This window comes from Microcebus murinus, chromosome 6 (genome assembly GCF_040939455.1).
Source record: "Microcebus murinus isolate Inina chromosome 6, M.murinus_Inina_mat1.0, whole genome shotgun sequence".
NCBI classification, from domain to species: Eukaryota; Metazoa; Chordata; class Mammalia; order Primates; family Cheirogaleidae; genus Microcebus; species Microcebus murinus.
The window spans coordinates 6182917-6206073 of NC_134109.1; the positions used below are offsets into that span (position 1 = coordinate 6182917).

The following is a 23157-nucleotide window of genomic DNA, read 5'->3' on the forward strand; positions in this document are numbered from 1 at the left end:
CTTAAGAATGCAGCCTGAATCAACTCTTAAATGTTGATTAAAAGTTTATCTACACAGATACATATCAAGGAAGAGATATGAGCACTCTTCTTTCCACCCTGAGAAGATTCACATTGACTACTTCCTCTACCCCCTTTTCTGAATGTTCATCTGGGCATCACACAGAACTTCTTCCTAAGAATACCATCAACTGCCTCTCTGCTCATGCCCTTCACCCTCCCTTTTTCCTATGCACCCTCTCTTGTTCCTTTAGATGTGAAATCCTCAACCTCTTCTATGGAGAGCCCAGTCCACAACAGACACTTTGTGGGCTGTGCTTTTCCCAGGCATGTCCTTAAAATCTTGGCTTAATGAAGCTCAATTGAACGTGACTTTCAGGTGTTCAGTCACTTATTGTTTAGGTTAACAGCAACAAATGTACTGCTCTGGTGGAGCACATTGATAATAGGGGAGGCCAGTATATACGGAACCTCTGTACCTTCCTTTCAGTCTTTCTGTAAACTAAAATTGTTCTAAAAAAATAAAGTCATAAAAGAAAAGGCCTCTATCATCCTCCTATTCATCCCTCCCTTCCAACCTCTGACAATCACTGATCTTTTTTGTCTTCACAGTCTTGACTTTTCCAGGATGTTATCTAGCTGGAATCAGACAGCGTATAGCCTTTCCAGACCGACTTCTTTCACTCAGTAAGATGCAGTTGAGATTCCTCCAGGTCTTTTCATCTCAGTCTCCTTTTTTTTTATTTTTTATTTTGAGACAGAGTCTCGCTTTGTTGCCCAGGCTAGAGTGAGTGCCATGGAGTCAGCCTAGCTCACAGCAACCTCAAACTCCTGGGCTCAAGCGATCCTCCTGCCTCAGCCTCCCGAGTAGCTGGGACTACAGGCATGCACCACCATGCCCGGCTAATTTTTTCTATATATATTAGTTGGCCAATTAATTTGTTTCTATTTATAGTAGAGACGGGGTCTCCCTCTTGCTCAGGTTGGTTTCAAACTCCTGAGCTCAAACGATCCGCCCGCCTCGGCCTCCCAGAGTGCTAGGATTACAGGCGTGAGCCACCACGCCCGGCCTTCAGTCTCTTTTTCAACCTCGAGTTTACTGTCAGGAAATGTGTCCCTAATCATGGCCCTGTCCACAATCGATTGAGAAGGAACATACTGTGAATCCTGCAAGGGACATAGAGACAGACACACCTGCTACACCTATCTCCATCTATCACAGCACACAGGTTCCCTGAGACCCTGCCTGCCTCTGCCAGAGGTGACTCCCTCATTCCCTCCTCTGGCTCCCATGGCACCCCATGTGTGATGCGTCCATAGGACACAGCCTAATGGGACATGTTTCAGTTACCTAAAGTGTTTTTCCCCCACCAAACTAAGCAACTCAGGCAGGGACTGTATTTTAGTCATATCTGCAGCCCCGGCCCTGACACAGGACAGATACACACAGTTGTTGTGGGGATGGTGGGTTACTGGATGGAGGACTGACTGGGGACACACAGTGTATTACAATAAAATAGCCTGCTCTTGGAACCAGAGGACCTGGTGCAAGTCCAAGCTCTGTGGGAGTCCAGGCAAGTCGCTTCACCTCACTACCCTGGGCTTATTTCATCACCTGTAAGATAAGGTCCCTGGTCTTTATTGCCATAGGACTGATGTGGAGATACAGACCTGGAAGCCACAGGTATACTCTAAAGCAAGTGCAAATGTAAAGGGTTATTTTTATTTAACAAAAACCTTTCATACCTGGCATTTGGGATAGTGACTGTCAATTAAAACTTACTGCCAGGTGCTTCTTACCTAGCAAACATGAGAATGCCAGGCTAGCCCTATGCACTAACATTTTCTGTTAAAGTTTAAGTTTAGGAGACCCTCATTTTGTGGCCCTAAGGACAGAACCCTAACCCAGGAGTCATGAGATGTGGGCTGATAGTTCTGCCTCTCTCATTAATTCTCTAGGAGCCTTGGGCAAGTGAGTCCCTTTCTGGGTCTCAGTGTACCTATAAACAGTGGAGAGATGAGCAGACGATCTCAACCTCCTCCTGCTGGCTTCTGTCTCCAGGATGACCAAATAAGACCACTTTTAAGTGGTCTCCTCCTTTCGGCTACCTGTCCCATCACTGGTCAGCTATGCTATTGCTATCCAGAGTTCCTAAGCTGCTTTAAAAAAATCAATAGGCTCACCAAACCCTATGACAGTGTGAACTAAAAATAAAATACTAAGCCCCCTGCTAACTGGATGGGTCCCTCTTGGCCCAGAGGACTCCAGAAACACCTTAAAACTGAGTTTTCAGCCATGCTGGGATGGGAGAGATAAAGCACAATTACAACCATATGATTTCCCTTCACAAATATTCATGACTCCTCCTATAGCTTGTTAAATATGTACATTTGACCACCCCACTCAGTATAAAATTCTGTTGCCTTTTGTCTCTTCTTTGAAGCATGTGTGCCTGGCTTCTGGCTGGAGCTCAGCTTCCCACCTATTGGAACGGCCACCTAGCAGGCTGCTACCCTTTTTAAGAAATAAAGTTCTTCTTTTCCCAAAGTATAAACCTCATTATTATTATTATTATTTAGTTAGCAACAGCATTCAACACACTGGCTGTAATTAGTTACTCCCTCTTTTACTGTCTCTAGGCCTAGCTTTTCCATTTTAATTAATGCTACCACAATTTATTTGGCAGGCAATCTGGAAATTTCTTCTCTATCCCTCACTGTCTGCATCCGATTATTTGCCAAGTACTGATTAGACAGGTCAACCCTTAGCAGTTCTCACCTGGACTAATTCAACAGCTTCCTAAATGGCTTCCCTGCCTCTCACTGTATTTCCTTCAAACCCATCTTTCACACTGTTCCAAGAGTAATCCAGACAACATACAAATCTGACACTGTCATTAACCACACACAATTCTCTGAAGACTCCTCCCAGTGGCAAAGTATTGGAAAGATGCCCATGCTCCTCCACCCCCACCCCAAGGGTGATCTGCCTCAACCTTACATCTAAGCTACCTGGGGGGCTCATAAACACCCTGTTCTGTCTCTCACTGTCTATTTAGGCAGCAAGGCCTGTCCTTGCTTCAGTTAACTCCAGCTGATGTGAGGGGACTGGACTAAGTTCGGGCTTGGTCTTATCCAGGAAGCCTGGGCCTGGGCATTAGAGACCCACACGTATCCCAGGTTTGTCTGTGGCACTGCTTGAATCACACTGTAAGTCCAGTGCTCTATTTCTGAGTCTGTCTTACATTGCGGGCTCTTAGAAGCCAGGTATCAATTCTTATTCATCTGTCCTTCCCAGCGCCTAGCACACTGAAAGTGCTCAAATCGTGTTTGTTTTCATACAGCTTTCCTTTGAAGTTTCCTGAACAGGTTTAATATGTAGTTCTGGAGCAAGGATTTGCTGCTGTTGTTCTTGTTTGTTGTTGTTGTTGTTTTTGTGTGTGTGTGTGTATTTAACCCAAAATCTCTATATGAAAAATGTTGTATATTGTGAAAAATTAAAATATTAAAAAGATGGAGATTATTCTCCTTTCTATCCTAGCCCCCTCCTATGGCAATTACTGGTTCTAGTTTCCTGTACATTCTCTCACAGCTATTCTATCATATTCATGCATGCTATGAATCCCCCACCCCCTTTTACCCTCACATTGGGCACACATTATAATGCTGTTACACACCATTATATTATAGAAAGAGGGTATGATGGTTAATTTTAGGTGTCAACTTGGCCAGATTAAGGAATATCTAGAGAGGTAGTAGAGCATTATTTCTGGGTGTGTCTGTGATGGTGTTTCCAGATTGAAACGTGAGTTGGGGGACAAAGTGGGAAAGATCCATCCTCCATGTGGGTGAGCACCACCCAACTGGCTACTGGCTCAGAAAGACCAAAAGGGCAAAGGAAAGCCAAATTCTCTTTCCTTCTTCTCCTGTCTTTGGACATCAAAACTCTATGCTCTCTAGTCTGTGGACTCTGGGACTTGAACTAACTTCCCCAACCCCCTGGCTCTGAGGTCTTCAGCCTTGGACTGAGAGCTATACCACTGGCTTCTCTGGTTCTAAGGGTTTTGGACTTAGACTGAATCAGGTAACCAACATCCCTGGGTCTTCGGCTTGCAGAAGGCCTGTCATAGGACTTTTTAGCCTCCATAATTGTGTGAGCCAGTTCCCCTTTAATTTCTCTCTCATCTATTCATCCATCTCTCCATCCATCCATCCATCCATCCATCCATCCATCCATCCATCCATCCATCCATCATCTACCTACCTACCTATATATCCTATTGGGTCTGTTTCTCTGGAGGATCCTAATTGATACAGAGGGGTTCCTAACCTGAGGTACTCAGATGGGCTTCAGGGATCCATAAAACCCTGAAATTTTATGCAATGCTGTGGCTTAAGCATGTTACACCTTTTCAAGGGATTGTGTCAACAACTATCATAATCAAAGTCACTCCTGAACCCAAAAAGAGACCTTCCCACCAAAGAAATCATATGCACTGGCCCTGGGCCCAGTGAACACTATTGAAGCACTGTCATGCTATGGTCACTCTGGTCAGAGGTCACTAAGCCCACACATGAGGGAGTTTAAGGAGGAAGCATCTCCACTGTGCTCTTGTCAGCAACAGAGAAATCTCTCCATTTCTTGCAACTCAGAGTACTTTGAAACTACCAATATCAATGCAAATCTAAAACAGAGCAAGGAATAATGCATAAATCTGGGAATTCTATTTGGCCCATTTGCTAAATGCAACAATGTAATAGAGAGTCTCTGTCTTACTTTCTATGCCTCAGTTCATCAGGGCTCTGGGTGTCCAATTCAGTAGCCTCAAGCCACATGTGACTACTGAGCACTTGAAATGTAGCCAGCCCAAAATGAGAAGTAACGTTAGTGTAAAACACATCCCAGACATCAAAGACTTATTACAAAACAGTAATGTAATATAGCTTATTAATAATTTTCATATTACCATTGTAACATTGTTTAAATTCTACTTTTAGACACAGCAGTTTAAACAAATACATTACTTATATTAATGTGATTTTTTTTTTACTTTTGTTAACATGGGTATTAGGTATTTAAAATTGCACACGTAGTTCCCATTTGTGGCTTGTGCTGTTTCCACTGAACAGCTTGCTTTAGAGGTAACAGTGCACCCCTGTTCACTATTCTCTATTCTCTACCAATGACTGATTGAATGACTCCCACCTTAGAAATGTTTTATCCTGTGAATCAAAAGCAAAGCTTTCAGACAGGGTTTTCTAAGGCAGGTATTATCATTGGCACACAAATGAAAAACAGTTCTCCAAAAATACCTGAGAAAATATACTAAAACAGACAAATTTATTTATGGAGTCCAAGTCCATGGTGAAATCCATTTGGCTATATCACGTTGAAAATGTGGTACTTGGGATATAAGTCTCACAATAATCTCTTTTAGAAGACATTTACTGAGCATCTGCTGTGTGCTAGGCTCTTTACATTTATCATCTACATTTCTATTTGAACTATGAGAAAACTGAAGCTCAGACAGTGGCTCAAGGCCACGCAGCTAGTAAGCAGCACGGTGGTGTGGACCTGGATTTTTTTTTTTTTTTGAGACAGAGTCTCACTCTGTTGCCCAGGCTAGAGTGAGTGCCATGGCGTCAGCCTAGCTGACAGCAACCTCAAACTCCTGGGCTCAAGCAATCCTCCTGCCTCAGCCTCCTGAGTAGCTGGGACTACAGGCATGTGCCACCACGCCCGGCTATATATATATATATATATATATATATTAATATTAGTTGGCCAATTAATTTCTTTCTATTTATAGTAGAGACAGGGTCTCACTCTTGCTCAGGCTGGTTTCGAACTCCTGACCTTGAGCGATCCTCCCACCTCGGCCTCCCAGAGAGCTAGGATTACAGGCGTGAGCCACCGCGCCCGGCCTGGACCTGGATTTTTGTATGGCAGGGCACTTTACCTCATCCTTCCCCCTATTCACATTCTGCCTGTGTGTAACGCGTTACACACACACACACACACACACACACACACACAATGATGAAACCCCAGGGCACACAGGATCCTAAGATCATCCTAGACAGCTTCCCATCCAAGCTGTGGCCTCTGCTGAATTTAAGGATTTCAGTGAAGTTCTAACATTATTCTATGTGAGTTTTTAATATAAGCAGTTATTAATTTTTCAGTTAATAAAACTAGCTTATTAAAAAGAATAAAGTTTAGGCCAAGTATGTTGGCTCATGTCTGTAATCCCAGCACTTCAGGAGCCCAAGTGGGAGGATTGCTTGAGGCCAGGGGTTCAAGACCAGCCTGGGCAACATAGCAAGAATTCATCTTTACAAAAAGAAAAAAATATTAGTCAGGCATGGTGGTGTGAGCCTGCAGTCCCTGCTTCTCTGGAGGCTGAGGCAGGAGGATCACCTGAGCCCAGGAGTTCAAGGCTATTGTGAGCTATGTGATCACACCACTGCACCTGGCTAACAGAGTGAGACCCTGTTTCAAAACCTAAACTAAAATTTAAAAAAATAAAGTTTAAAGGAACAAAAGGACAAGTGAAATGCAAATGGGGCCTAGCCCTGCTTATCACCTGATTTAGAACTAAAAACCCTGCTATCCAGACCACATGGGCATTAAAAACAAGAGGAGGTAGTGGTGGTCTATCTTGCCTACCAGCTTGGTCCATCACTCCTGCTCTTTGATATGGCAGGTCAGAGTATTTACGGCCCAACAGAGCTGAGAAGTTTGTTCAGACAACGGCATGATAAGATCAGTTTGTCTAAAACTTGCCATATTTGTTTTGTCCATGCTTAACAATTCTCTCTACTTGCCACAACTTCTTTAGATTTTAATTTTTTTTCCTCCTAATTCTTTAGGGCATGGCCAATGTGGTACTTTATTAGATCAACAGAGTTGGCCACTGGCACTTCCTCTTGCTGCCTTCAGCTCTCCATCCACTGCATCCTACTCAGGACCAACTTCTCCACCAGCCTTCTCTGGCCTAAGCCTTCCCTTCATTACAGGGTAAGAGAAGGACAGCAACAGAATGGAATCAGTAGAGCCAGTTCTAGTACTGGCTTTGTTGCTAACTAACCTGGTCACCATGACTGAGTTCTGACCCTTTCTATATATGTTTCCTCATCTATACCGTGTTTCCCCGAAAATGAGACCTACCCATAAAATAAGCCCCAGCAGGATTTCTAAGCATTTGTGCAATATAAGCCCTACCCCGAAAATAAGTGATGGGCGTGGCTATGCAGCGTATCTGCACAACCCATGCATTTCGTCGCGGAGCGGTAAAGATGAGGGACACCCCTTCTCATCTGCCCCATTGTGACAGCTACTATCCCAGAGGTGACTGGAAAGGTGCAGGCAGCCCCACCAACAAGGTTGGCTCCCCGTGTCAGGTCCTGGCCATCCTGTGCGTGGGACAAGCTAAGGCTTTGAGGGGAAAGTCTCCTCAGTGAAGTGAGGAGCGGGATGCTCCGTTTTAGGTATTATGTGTCCCCAGGGAGAAGAAGGAAAGCTGTGGCTGACATTTTACTCAGTACTGTGGGCCTCTCTCACAATCCACAAACACCAGGGGTTAGGGGAAAAGCTTCAGCAAGCAGTCTCCTACTGAGCCCAGAGAGATCACTTGTACTGTACTTGAAAAAAAATAACACATCCCCTGAAAATAAGCTGTAGGGTGTCTTCTTGAGGAAAAATAAATATAAGACCCTGTCTTATTTTTGGGGACACACGGTAGTTAATTTCTAACTTGTTGAATGTGATGTTAACTAAAAAGCTATATTGTTAATACAGCTCTTGGTCCTTAATAGCTGAATAAATGGAGCTATCCCCAATTGTATACTTAATGCCCAGGTCTGGAAGAATGAAAGAAGATTATATATTGCCTGGGACATAGTGAGTGCTCAGGAAATATCATTCCCCTTTCCCTTACCCACTGGAAATACCTCCAGGCATCTGGCCATGTCTGTTTTGGGCAAGTGAAAAGTAAATGCCGAGCCCAAAAAAGTGACTCATCGAGATCTGAACCATAGGATACCTAAAGAAGCTCTTTAGTTCTAACATTCTATACCTTGTTTACACATTTGCTTAGCAAACACCACTGAGGACCTGGAACACATGCTGGGTACCTGCCAAGCCTGTAATTAATGTCATGTGCTCTTTCCAGCAACTCATCATCTAGAATTAGGGACTGACAAGTACAGTTACAAAAGGGTATGATAAGTACAGAAACAGAAGTAGGTACAAAGCATTTTTAAGGTGTAAGAGAAGGAAGATTAATTCTACCTGGGGGTGGGGGTAAGACAGATGACAGGCCATAACACTGAGCAGAAGGCCACTGGTAGAAAGACTTTGCTTGAAGTGATTCCTTGAATCAATGTCATGTGCTTTCTATATTGATATTACATCCTGGAGACATGACTTGAGGACAGAGACTATCTCTTTAGAGCCTTTCCTTTTAGGCACACAGACCTTCAGTGGACTATATCCTTCAGACATGGTCTTGAGCACCCTCATCTTGCTCCTGTCTTTAGAACAGGTGTCCTCAAACTATGGCCCGCGGGCCACATGTGGGCCACCTAGCACATTTATTGGGCCTCCCGGGTGTTTTTGCGGCCGCTGCCTGTCCTGCTTAGCAGCCGGATCATCCCGGGGCCCACAGTGCACACTCTCCAATGGTCTGAGGGACAGTGAACTGGCCTGGCCCCCTGTTTAAAAAGTTTGAGGACCCCTGCTTTAGAATGTCCCTACATTAGTCAGCTCAGGCTGCCACGATAAAATACCACAGACTGGGTAGCTTATCAGCAGAAATGTAATTTCTCACCGTTCTGGCAGCCCAAGATGAAGGTGTCAGTAGGTCTGCTGTCTCTGAAGTCCTCTTTCCTTGGCTTGCAGACTGTTGCTCTCACGTGGCCTTTCCTCTGTGCATGGGCATCCTTGGTGCCTTTTCCTCTTTTTATAGTCCTATTGGACTAGGGTCCTACTATTATGACTTGATTTAACCTTAACTACCTCCTTTATCTCTGAAAAAAGTCACACTGGGAGTCAGGGCTTCAACCTATGAACTTGGGGTGACACAATTTAGTCTGTAACAGTGTCCTAGAGTTCCACAGTCCTCTGTTAAATACCTAGACATAATATAATACTGCAAGTATGGTCTGAAAATTTTGAAGATAACTGGAATGGTCATCCACTTTAGAGGTAAAAATAATATGAGTTTTAGTCTGGTTTTTATTTCTCTTGCACTGTTTTCCATCATTCAGGATCCTTTTAAGTTGTAAGTCACAGACACTCACAAGGAAAGTAATAGAATTTATTAGTTCATATAATGTAACAACAACAAAAAAAGTTCATGGGTAAGCCTGGCTTACACAGGGCTAAATGCCTGAGTGCACATGGCCAATGCTGCCATGAGAACTTGGTCTCTCTTTGCCATCACTGAAACTGCTTCTCTCTCTGTTGGCTTCATTACCAGTCTTTCCCCACATGATGGGAAAGGCTAACAATGACTTGAAGCTCTCATGATCTTGACAGCTCTTGATTCCAGAAAAAAAGAGCATCTTTCCTAATAGTTCTACCTCAAGTCCCATAGATGATTCTTAGATGACAGACCTGCGCCTAAACCAATCACCATACCCAGGGGATGGAGACTTGGCCTGGCTAGGCCTGGGGTCATGTGCCCACACGAACCACATGACCAGGTCAGATTACTGTGGAATGGAGAAATCTAGTTCCCCTCTACCCAACTACTCTCCAAACTGGCTCCTGGCAATACATATATCTTTCTAGAAATAACAATGTTATCGTAGCAGATAAATAGTTATGCTAAAAAATGATTTAAATGTCTCTTCTTTTAAATTTCTGGATCTTTGTGCAGTATCTTACTTATTGGAACAATCTGAAACTCATATCTACCTCTTTGGCCAGGTGCTAAAAAACAAACAACTTACAGAGGGTAAATAATACACTTGCACCTCTCAGTACTTTCCCCATCAGTAAAAACTGCACTGGGATGCAAAATGTCAGCATGTCTCTTTCTGACAGTCTTTAATGAGAGCCAGACTTTATCATGGAAACATTAAGAGTAATTACATCAATAGGGTGATACATTAGAGAGTTCTTAAAAAGAAAAAACCAGATGGCCACAACTGAGAGAATGAGCAGTGTAAAAAAAAGAAAAAACAAAAAAAACAAAACGCAATATACACACACTGTTGAGTGAAATTTACCATTTTGGAACTATGCAAAAAATTTCTTGTTGCCAGAAGAACATAAAATAAACTGCCTTTAGCAATCCAAATTGGGGTACAATATAGTGAATGAAAGAAACATGGTTTCTGATTTTCCAATTGAGTGACTTCATTATAACTCCAAAAACATAAAAACTAGCAAAAACACAATTTAGAAGGAAAAGTCAAGGAACAAATCTCATTTCAAAAAATTTTCAGTTGTAACATACCAGTCACAGAACCCATAAACACAGAAGGCAAAATTCATTCATTCATCCAACTGTTGATTGTCCTAATAGCTGGCAGATGCTATGGTAGATAAAGGGACAGAAATGAACTTGGTAAATAACAATTTTAAAAAACAACAACTTTGAGCCTTACTGTTTACAAAGCATTTCTATATGCATAAGCATAGTTTCCCTCACAATAACTCCATTTTACAGATAAGGCAAGTGAGATCCAAAAAGAACAAATGATTTGCCTAAAATTATGTAAGAGAAAGGGTCTGAACTCATATCTGAATAAGACTTCTTATCTTATGCTCCTGTATTTTCTTCCATTTATGCATTTTGACCTAAAGATTCTCTTTTTCCCCATTCTTCTAATTCCCAGGTCCAGATTTTCTTTCTATTACATCAGTGTTTACCAGAGAGTAAACTCAAGTGTTAGGCAATAAAAGGTTCTTTCATCAAACATATGTCGGAAACTAGGGACAAAATACACACCACCATTCTCCTCGCAAGTCTTCACAGACCCTTCATGCTACTATGCACTGTCTTTTGTGGGGGAGGGCTTGACCACAGAACTACTTTTTGCCCCAGGAAGTCTCTTGTATGACTAAGACAGCAGTCAAAAGCACAGGTTCCAGAGTCAGATGGTCTTGAGTTCAGCTTTGTGTGATTCTGGATGAGTTTTTAAACCAGCATATGACTCAGTTTCTTCATCTGTGAAATGGATATGACAATAACATCAATTATCTCATAGGGTTCTTAGGAGGATAGAAGTATAGGCATTTATGCATATAAATTGCTTAGTGGGTTACAGTGATCATAGTCAAGTTCAATAAATGTAAGATACTCATTTATTCAACAAAACATTATATAAAACAAATATCACTAGAATACCTGGCAGATTTCCCAGATTCTCAACAAATTAGGGTGGGAGGCAGCTATGGAACAATAAAAATAAACATTGACTTTTTAGTTAGAAGACGCAGATCCAAGTTCCATCATTAAGCAGAATGACACTGAATCATAGGGGCCTCTTAGGTAAAATGGTAATGATAACGTTACCATCTGACTCTGGAATTTTTGCTTTTGACTGGTGCTCATAGGATTATTATGAAAATTAGATGTGATAATAAAAGTGCCTGGAATATAGTGGGTACACGTGCATAGGTTTTATCTTGTTTATAACTGAATCTAGAAGAATTAGAAGCTTTCATTTAAATACATAGGATTTTTATAACTACACATGCATTTTTACAACTGAAATCCTTTTATAAATCCCAATAGCTTTAAAAATCTACTATCCAGCCCTTTTAGGCCTTTCTACTGATCTGTCTGGACAAATTCCACCAATTCACAAACTGGTCTTGCTCACTGGATTCAATATCTCTATCAAAATTCCAAAACACCACTGGGCACGGTGGCTCATGCCTGTAATCCAGCACTCTGGGAGGCTGAGGTAAGCTGATTGCTTGAGGCCAGGAGTTCGAGACCAGCCTGGGCAATGGCGAGACCCCATCTTTACAGAAATAAATATAAAAATTAGCCGAGTGTGGTGGTGTGTGTCTGTAGTCCCAGATACTCAGGAGGCTGAGACTAGAGGATCCCCCGAGCTCAGGAGTTGGAGGCTGCAGTAAGCTATGAAAATGCCATGGCACTCCAGCCTGGGTTACAGAGCAAGACCCTGTCTCCAGAAAGAAAGAAAAATTCCAAAATGCCTGCATGCTTAGAAATGAACAGATATCAAATAGCAGCAACTGTCCTTTTGTCTTCTTACTGCCATTTCCCCTTCTAGGGCCTATAATAATGACTGGCATATCACAGGAAGTTTTAAAAAAGTAATAAAAAGTGCTAAGAAGCCAAATGTATCCAGCTCTGTTCAACTGTGATAGACATTGGGATAAAAACATATCAAACATTGTTCCTGCCTTTGAGTAACCCTCAATCTAGTTAAGAGAATGAGATTGAGGAAAATTAAACATTATTTGTTATATACCTCAAATGTTATATGGGAGTTCAGAAAAAAAGAGAAATTTATGTGGGCTGTAGTGGTGAGAAAAGGTTTCCTGAAGGAAGAATACATGCACAGGGCTGGGTTTGAGAGGATTTCATGGGGAGAAAACAAAGGTTTAGAGACAGGACAGCAAAGCGGTGAGTGCAGAGCCACGACTAAATCAGGAGCAGGAGCTAAGCTTCCTGAGAAAGCACAGCCAGGTCACGAGGGTGTCTTCTGCAGAAAAGAAGCTGTATTGGCAATGAACAGAGCTCTATATTACAACATGGTGAGGACGGTCCCCAAAGTACTAGGATCTGTTCCTCTTGTTCTCACCTTTCTCTGCAGCAAGCTGTGTTTAAGTTTTCAGTCATAGCAGGGATGAGCTCACTTGCACTTCTTTCATACTAGGAGTCTGATAATCATGAATGCCCCAACCAAGAAGCCCAGCATAACAGACAAGAATTTTATCAACTGTAGCAAAATGTGTCAACCTTCCTCTTGCTCAGGAATCTCTATTCCTTCACCCTTCAATAAGTTGGAAAAAAATAAAAGTACACAGTTTTCACTTTATGGCTTGGAAGTGCTCCAAGGTTCATTTGATTATGAGTGCATCCTCTCTCCAGGAAAATGAATTTAATCCCTGAGAACAAACACTTCTGGAATAGTAGAATTTGTTTCATTGTCCTGCTCATAAAAATATATCTAGCCACATACTTATCCATCTCCCCATCTTCCTCAAGAAGGTTCTATCTTGACTTAACACATAGCTGTCTGATCTAGGAAATACAATAAAAAAAGGAATAACAGAGTAGCAACTTCTGAAAAATGAGGCAGGAGAGCCCTGTGTGTGAGCACCTGTGTTCCTTGCTCCTGGTGGCCCCACTGTCCAATCAATCTGTGTGTGTTGGCCAAGAGGTGATCGTCAAAGGTGAAAGAGCACCAGTTCTCAGGTTTTCTCCAGAGCCACACAAGTGAAAGCAGACAGTCTTTTCTCTCTTTCAGCCCTTGCTCTGATAGAGATGGGCATGGAGTGTGGGCTAGGCGAGCCCTGGCATTTGGGCTCTGAACTGCTGACTGGAGTGAAAACAATTCCTCCTGCTTGTGAATTAGTACAAAATGAACTCCTCAGGGCCAAATGACTAGCCCTGAAGGTACCAAACACAAGAAAGACCATGAACCAGCATGAGTTCTAGATCAAATGTCCTAGTCTGCACAATCCCCACATTTAAAACACCTGGGTTCAATCTTCCTTAGGAGGTGCCAGCTGAACTCAAAAGCACAGGTTAATAGCACCTTTCACTTTTCAGTGCTCCTGACTATTCAAAGCTCACACATAGCCATTTGTATTCTCTCTGAACAACATCTTTTCAAATAAAACATTCCAGTTTTCAGGTGGAAAAACTAAGTCCCAGTGAAGTTAAGTGACATAATGAAAGTAACACAGTTAATGTCACTAGAACTTAGGCTTTCCAGGTTCCTGAGCTCAGGTTCTTCCCATAAACCCTAACTAGGGATGTGCAACAGAATCATCAGTGGAGCCTTAAAAAAATGCACATGCCTGGGTTTCACCTCTACCTATTTGGACTCAGGAGGTTTGAGGAGTAGCCTGGGCACCTATCTTCAGATTGCAATGGGCCCTCCCCGTAGAAAAGCATTATAGCGGATTTCCAAGTTGAAGGTCACTCTTGACAGCTCTTCAATAGCTTTTCCCGCTGTCCAAGAGAACCACCCCAGAACGTATCCCATCATAGCTACAATTGTTGTAAGTGTGTTCTTCACTGATTTCTCTTGTAATTCACTCCTCCCCCTACAGAAGAGACCTCACACATCATACCTGCCTGGTCCAGTCCAAGTTAGTTCAACAGACATTTATTTACTGATCATGCAGGCTCTGAGGATAAAGAGATATGACACATAGGAACACAGAACAATGAACAATAGGCGTGGACTAAGGATATAGGCACTGAGGACTCAGAAAATCATCAGGGAGGGGGCATTTGGTGGTGGGCACTCACTATATTATCATAATTAGCCAGAAAGCACTATAGTCCCTGTTGTCAACTGCAGGGAACTTAATCTCTCAGACCAGTGAATCTGCATGCCAACCAAGCCAAGATTCAAGCTCTCCGCTGATTAGTCATATAATGTTTGGTTCACAATGTCATAAACATTTCAGTAGCAAACAAGATTAACTTCCAAGAATTCATTTCTGGCATTCTGAGTCTGAACACTGAGGGAGAAGAGGCGATTAAAAGTGCTCAATCCATAGACTGTGTCAGCCTTCTTCCTGGCTGCTATGCAATTTCTAATCCAGGACAAGAGTCCAATGAAATGTTTTGCTGTTTACTGTAAATTAAAGGAATTAATTTATTGAGTATCTACTAGGTGCCAGTCACTTTGCTAGATGCTTTATATAAGTAATCTTATCAGTACAATAACTCTTGGGGGTACGTAACAGGCCCATTTTACAGATAGGGAAACCAAGGCACAGAGAACTTAAGTAACTTGTTTGCGGTAATAAGACTAGTGGAAAAGCAAAGGTGCTAGCATTGCAAAACATCTAGCAGGGTGTCCCATAAATACCACTTAGTCCCTAAAGGTGAAAGTGTTTACCTCTGCAAAGTAGTGAACTTCAGAGCAGAGAGAAGCCCCTAGTCATGGAGAAAGGACAAAAGAGACAGGTTATACCCTGAAGTATATCAGAAAAATCTCTTTTCCTCTGGTTTTATAAGCTACAGCTGTGGTCCTCAATACCCGGGCTGTGGACCAGTGCTGCTCAGTGGCCTGTTAGGAACCGGGCTGCACAGCAAGAGATGAACAGCAGGTGAGCAAGAGAAGCTTCACCTGTATTTACAGCTGCTCCTCATCTCTCTCATCACCACCTGATCTCCGCCTCCCGTCACAGCAGCAGCAGCACTAGACTCTCACAGAAGCGCAAATCCTACTGTAAGTGCACTTGTGAGGGATCTAGGTTGTGCGCTCTCTATGAGAATCTAATGCCTGATGATCTGAGGTGGAGCTGAGGCGCTGATGCTAGCACTGGGGAGTGGCTGCAAATACAGATTATCATTAGCAGAGACATTTGACTGCGCAATACATGTAATCCGCTTGAATTATCCAAAACCATCTCCTCCACACCCCCACCGTCCACAAAAAAAATAGTCTTCCATGAAACTAGTTCCTAGTGTCAAAAAGGTTGAGGACCGCTGAGCTAAAGTATGGCTAAGAGCACACTGTCTCCCAGCTCCTGCAGACTTACTAACAGCCTTCCTCTTTACTTTCATCCACCCCAATCTCACACCTCTCCAAGGTTTACTCCAGGAGATGCTTCCTCCTGAAAGTCTCCTTTAACTCTCATATGGCAAAAGCATGTCCCCTTCCTGGCCCACAGCACTTTACTTATATCCCTACAGAATCTATCCAACTCTCCTCTGGGTTAGCCTTATCTTTGGCTAACCCCTACCCAATGCTTTCAGTCTATTTGTTCAGCCTCTTGAGGACGTAAATTCTTGAAGGCAGGACTAAGAAGTATATGTATTTGCATTTTCTACTGCGGCTTGTATTTAGTAGATGTTTGGGAAATGTTTGTTGAATGAATGGTTATCCAAATAGCAAAAGGGCCCCCCATATCTCTACTTCCAAAAAGACATACCCTGAGTTTTCACAACCTACAGAGCTGGAGATACTTTTGCAAGTATCCTAAGTAGCTAGCAAGAGCCACAGAGATCCAAGTTGGTATTCTATTCCAGGACTCCCTAGAGGACTGAGTCCAGTTACATTCTTTCCTCCTAGTTTTATGTTTTTAACATAAGAGACGACTATTACACTAAGCAAAGGGGAATGGGGACGACAGGACTTTTAAAAAGTAGCATCTGAACCAGTTAAACATTAACTGATTAAACTTTCACTGATTCCAAAATATAAAATACAAACATTGTAGCAAAGTTTTATAATTTATACACTTTATTTCCTATACATTATCCTCAAAATAGTCCTTTTTCTATAAGTGAGGGAAGTAAGGCCTAAAGAAATAAAGTTACAGTCATAGCTTTTACATTTCCATTGTGGGAACCAAAGCCAAACCTTTGGACCCCAGATCTGCAACACTGCCTCTCAGTAAAACTCAACAATAACTGTAACATTTATTTAATAATGGAGAATAGATTGGTATTTTTAAATATATCTGCTTTGCCATCCTAATAGCTAAAGTGTTTCCCAAAGTAACATTTTGCTGTGGCTCGTCAGAGAGACACCAGACACAACTGCCACAACAGTGAGGTCCGTCAGTCCCTCTGACTCCTGCTCTATTCTCTCTCTCTGACCCTGCCACCATCTGCCTACATCCTCCAACCAGTGCTTCCACTGTCACCCAAGAAAGACCCACATGGTGTGGATTCCAATGGGCCCTGGGGATCAAAGTCAGAGGGATCACAGCTCCTCACAGGGACTATGACTTACTTAAATCAAATTATTTTAATTATCAGACATTTATCAATAAATGTCTGATAATTTAGACAATAATCCTAGACATTAGGATAATTCAGACAATAATCCTAGACATTTAGACAATAATCCTAGAACTGACATATGCTAATAATTGGTAGTGATATAAGATGCCTAAGATATACTCTCTGACCTCAAAGGAGCTCATACTTTAGTAGAGTAGAAAGATGTGAAGGAAACTAATCATGATACAATTACACTGCACTAAGTACTACAGATGGGCTACAGCAGTGGGAACTGGGAAGAGGACTCAGGCGTTCTATCCTAGGGGATCCTCTGCTCTCTTCTGTTCCGTACTTTCTCTACAAACACGGCGCACGTGCCAGGCACTAGGACAGGCTCTGGGTCCATAGGAAAGACTCTGAAAGGCTGGGCTGACTGCTAAGACATGCAGTCAACTTACAGGATGGCACTTCAGGCTCACAGTATCTGGGAAAGATAAGCTGGACTTAAATTGACCTGACCCTTAACTGCTGGCTGACTTCGGGTATATTACCTAATCTCTCTGATTAGGTAATATGTTCTCTGTTCTCATTCTCTTCTTCATTTAATAAATATTTATTAGATACCTACTGTGTGCAAGGCACTAGGGATATAGCAGTGCATTTTTAAAAACCTATCCTTGTGGCACTTACATTCTGCTGAGGTATGGGACCAATTATGAACAAATACAAAATTAAATCTTCAGTATGTAAATGGTGGCACGTGATCTAGTGAAAAAGAAAGCAGAGTTAAGGAGAAAGGAGGTGCCCATTATGGGGAGGAGTATATTACAAAGAAAGGTCAGGCCAACACCTGGGTGAAGGCCTGGAGGACATGAGGAAACAGCCCCAAGGTGGCCTGGGGGCAACACGACCTAGGCAGAGAGAGCAGGTGCAGAGGCCCAGGGAGAAAGGGCCTGGTGTGCTGAAGGTACAGGTATAGGCTAGAGTGGCGTGGAGAGAAGTGCTATTGGAGACAAAATCTGGGTGGTGCCAGGGCCAGAATGATTAGGCCTCGCAAGCCGCTGCAGGAGCCTGGGTTCTCACTCTCAGGGAGACGGGAAGCAACTAGAGGTCTCTGAGTCCAGGAGTGACATGATTTGATTTTATATTTTAAAAAGGAAAACGGGTGAAGAATTCAGAACAGAGGAACAAGACAAGAAGCTTGGAAGCCTGTTAGAAGGCTACTGTGGTGGTTCAGGTAAGAGAGGTGGCACTTGGACCAGAGGGTGGCACTAGAGCTGGTAGAACATGGCTGGAATCTGGGTGTATTCTGAGACAGGGCTGGCAGGACTTCCCCTGATGGATGAGACATGGAGAGTAAGAGACAGAAAGGAGAGAAGGATGGCTGAACAAATAGAAGAGTTGCCACTGACTGAGCTGTGGAAGACTGAAGGAGGAACAGGTTCAGGAAAGCAGCAGAACCACATTAGACATGTTAAGTTTGAGATGCCCATTAGGATTCCAGTATTGACATCAAACCAGTGGATAGATATGTAGGCCCAGAGTTTGGGGCAAAGTCAGAGCTGGACCCTTTTTCATCTTTAGTAACTCATGTGGCCACCTGCGGCAGAGCAATCCAGGCAGAGAGACAGTGAGTGGGGTGGCCCCAAGGAGAAAAGAGCCCTGCATGTTCAAGGAGCAGCACGAGACCAATATGGCTAACAGCGTGGAGGAGGGCATCCATCTCACTTATGGGGGTTAAGGTTACCATGCCAAGGCAAACGGCAGTGTCTGGTACCTAGTAAGTAACCAATGATCAAGTTTCTTTACCTACCCCTTCCCCACACAGCCCAGTTTCCACCTCCTGTTAATCTGAGACTTACTTCTTCAGTATAGTGTGAAAGTCAATGTCCCAAATGTCTTTTTTTCCAGGCACTTACAGGACCCTGAAAAATGAGAGGGACTAAGCTGACTTCAGCTCTTGACACTTGGGTGGAATCTCTAGGCTTGCAAACTTCAGGTCTTCCCCAGTAGCACTCATTTTAACTCTTTTCTTTTTCTCTCTCTTTTTTGAGACAGAGTCTCGCTCTGTTGCTCAGGTTAGAGTGCCATGGCATCAGCTTAGCTCACAGCAACCTCAAACTCCTGGGTTCAAGTGATCCTCCTGCCTCAGCCTCCTGAGTAGCTGGGACTACAAGCAAGCGCCACCATGCCTAGCTAATTTTTTCTACTTTAAGCTGCCTGGCTAATTTCTTTCTATTTTTAGTAGAGATGGGGGTCTGGCTCTTGCTGAGGCTGGTGTTGAACTCATGACCTCAAGTGAGTCATGAGTTCACCTCAAGTGAACTCCTGACCTCCTGCCTCGGCCTCCCAGAGTGCTAGGATTATAGACGAGCTACCACAACCAGCCTTAACTCGTTTCAATATTTCAGTGAAAGGGTAAAAAAAATCATAACATTTCCTAGTATGGTATGGATGTTTGGCCCTTCCAAATGTCATGTTGAAATTTGATCCCCAGTGTGGGAGGTGAGGCCTGGTGGGAGGTGTTTGGGTCATGGGGGCAGATCCCTCACTGATGGCTTGGTGCCCTCTCTGTGGTAATTAGTCCACACCAGAGTGCGTGCATGCATGCTCTCTCTCTCTCCATGGGACACACCTGCTCCCTTGTTGTGTTCCGCCTTGACTGGAAGCTCCCTGAAGCCCTAACCAGAAGCAGAGGCTGGTGCCACATTTTTTGTGCAATCTGCAGAACTGTGAGCCAAATAAGCCACTTTTCCTTATCAATTACCCAGTCTCAGGTAGTCGTTCAGAGCAACGCAAAACAGACTAACACATTTCTAAAAACTAGATATAAATTTAAATTAATAAAGAGAGTTGGCTAGAGTTTGAACCTCAACCCTCCCATGATAATGTTTCATTTAAAATAAAACAGACTCAAAATAGTAACTTCCCATTTTCATGTGACTGACACATTCCACTTGTGGATTTTAGATCTTGGAGTTGGCTGGTATACCACATTCCTTTTGGAAATAAATCAGAATAAGTCAAGTACCAGGAATTCTGAGAAACAGGTCTCTGAGTCTTGAGTTCTATTCTCACTGGGGGATTATGGAAAAATCACATTTAAAACTCTTCATTCTGGGGTGGTTAGGGAAAGTAGTCACTGTTCTGAGTTTGAGGTAGGAGGAAAATGAAATGGTGTTTCACAAAGTACATAGATGATCTCTGTAGTGTGTAGTAACAGGTAAATTTTTACTTAAAACTATTAGTTCAGTACACATTTTGTCTAAGAAAGCTTTGATTTTTTTTTTTTTTTTTTTTTTTTTGAGACAGAGTCTCCCTTTGTTGCCCAGGCTAGAGTGAGTGCCGTGGCGTCCTAGCTCACAGCAACCTCAAACTCCTGGGCTCGAGTGATCCTTCTGCCTCAGCCTCCCGGGTAGCTGGGACTACAGGCATGCGCCACCATGCCCGGCTAATTTTTTCTATATATATCAGTTGGCCAATTAATTTCTTTCTATTTATAGTAGAGACGGGGTCTCGCTCTTGCTCAGGCTGGTTTTGAACTCCTGACCTTGAGCAATCCGCCCGCCTCGGCCTCCCAAGAGCTAGGATTACAGGCGTGAGCCACAGCGCCCGGCCAAAGAAAGCTTTTTAAAAAGGCAAAAACACAAGTGACGTGTGTCTATCCCAACCGCCAGCTAGGACAGCTTGCCTGGTATTAGAACAATACAGTCTTGTGCAGGCAAAAAATATCCCCTAACTAGCTGGAAAATATTGGCCCAACCTCTCAAGCTCTTAGGATCCTGTAACTCTCTAGCTTAGGACCCAGGCAACAGCAAATTATGACAACCATCAGCATATTCTAGAGTGAGATCATCTGCAGAGATTCCTTAATGAAACGTGATGGAGCTCTTTGGCACTCCAGCAGCAGGGGTGTCATGCTGAGGACACTACATTTTCCTCAGGTCAGGTGTTGTCTTTTCCACGTTCTTCACCAGCTACTTAGTAAGGCCTTACTGTGTATTGAGCAGTTTTAGGCACTAAAGAAACAAAGTTAAAAACAGACAGGATTCACAAAAGCTCTCAAGGAATTCATAGTCCAATAAGGAGTAATGGCACATAAACAGGCACGTGCCAACCTTGCACTGTCAGGGCTGGGTGTGTATGGAGGAGTGTGTCCCACTTGAGGCCTATACACACATGTGATGACCTGATGGAGCTGCCCCCAGGCAGCTTCTCCCTTTATATTCATGTATAAAGAACTGCTATAATTTATAAAGTAAGTTTATATTATTCCATTTAATTCTAACAGCATTACAGATTTCCTTGGCAAAAATCACTTTCCCTATTTTTCAGCTGAGAAAATTGGCACTAAGAAAGATCAGGAGACTTGCCAAGCCTGCAAAAGTAGTGTATGGCAGCACCAGGATTATAAACCAAGTTCACTGATTATCATCCCAGTATTTCTTTCTACTGTTCTGCAAGGCCTTCTCAGGAGAAGGAGGGGCTGCTGTGTCCAACTGACCTGGCCATAATTTAACAGGTGGCTCTGGTCCACCTACTTGTACTTGAACTGCTTCTTCCTGCTCCTGACTTCTTTCTCACCTGTGCCTCCATCCTGCCTTCACCTCCAACCTCCCATCTCCATGACAGTCAAGGAGCAGACATGGAGATGGGATGTCTGCTCCTTGTAAGCCAATGGTTCTCAGAGTCTGGTCCTAGACCTGCAGCATCAGAATCACTTAGGAACTTGTTAGAAAAGCAGATTCTCATCTGCTCCCAGATCTACTGACTGCATCAGAAATTCTGGGAGTTGGGCCCAGCAGTCTGAATTTTAATGAGCTCTCCAGGGATTCTGCTGCATGCTAAAGCCTGAGAACCACCCTAAGCTAAGCTAGAAAGCTAAGCACCTCTACAGCCCCTATGTTGTCCCACCATGATCACTTGACCCCCACATACACAAACCTGATGACTAAAGAAGAAAGCCATTTGTCTGGTACCATGCAGCAGTCACAAAATGCAATCATATATAGCAAAATTGTTCACAGCCAGCTTAGGCAGAAGGTTGAAGTAGGGGATAACAGACCTCCCCTTTCTGGTCAACTTTCCATAACGATGGCCCACTTTCTCAGTTAATTAGCACAAAGGCCTTTAACTCACCCTCTTCTACCTCATCAAACCCAGCTCCTGGCTCTTGGACTAGGAGTCCACCACAATTGGGAATGGGTTTGTGGATACATATCCCTCCTCTCTAACTATGAAATGGAATGAAAGGCTCCAAGCTCTGTTCAAGAGGGTAGCTAAGGCTCACTTTCTCTAGAGTAAATGCTAACAATGAAATATTGTATTACAATACAATTGTATTACCTTCTACAAACTATGGAACTCTTCCATAACTCTCATAAGGATCACAAAAGCTAATTTTGAAACTGAAACTAGAACTCAGGACTCTCAATTCATTCCACTGCAACATGAGACATTAAATAAATTTTTGCTAGTTATTATCTAATGGAGCCATTATAAAACAATAAGCTCTGGCCACTTTGTGAGGGTGATGCCCCCATGTCACTGGAGCACGTTGCCACATAGAAAGAATTTCCTTTACACAAGCCCAGTCCATAAAAATAATGCAGAGGCATGCTCTTAAACAAAGGATAACTTCCTGGATCCAGAGCATCAAGTTTACAGAAAAGGGCGGGGGATAGCATTTATAGCTCGACTACTCTTTGTGGAAATGTAATGATCCTCTCTTGTCTACTCCCTTGGTTGGCTAAAAGGTCTCTAGTTTTCTCTTACAATAATGAAAAGTGGTTATTCTCTTATTATTTTAATGTCTATGCAGCAACATTTGGAGGGAACAAAAAAGGCCTGTAGAAGTAGAATGGACGTTCCCGCACAACCACTCTCTTTGCCCATCAATACACTTACACTCAGTTCTAAAATACACAGAAATACCACTTGAAAAATGAGAAGCTGTCAGAGGTCAGAAACAGACACACACACAGATACTCTCTTCCATATGTTTCAAAGAGGCAGAAGAATCTGATTACCCTCCCATTCTGCCTCCTTTATTTCCATTTCTTAGAAACTATCTCTGTTGGAACATCCCTTCCCACATTTGTACCTACAGACAGATTTCTGGAGAAGAGATGGAGGAAAGAGAAGAAATAAGAGTCACAAAAGATCTAATCTGGAGCATTAATAATTACAGCAGCTGGAAAGCTTATGAAAGCAAAGGACCCTGTTAACAAAACATCATCAGGGCACTTCCC

At 43.0% G+C, this 23157-nt stretch overlaps 1 protein-coding gene across 3 annotated transcripts in view; it reads right to left on the minus strand.

The window, feature by feature from the left end:
- The window catches only part of EVL (Enah/Vasp-like), a 182119-nt gene that overhangs the window by 115727 nt on the left and 43235 nt on the right, over nt 1-23157 (minus strand). The gene's annotated exons all lie outside the window — the stretch shown is intronic.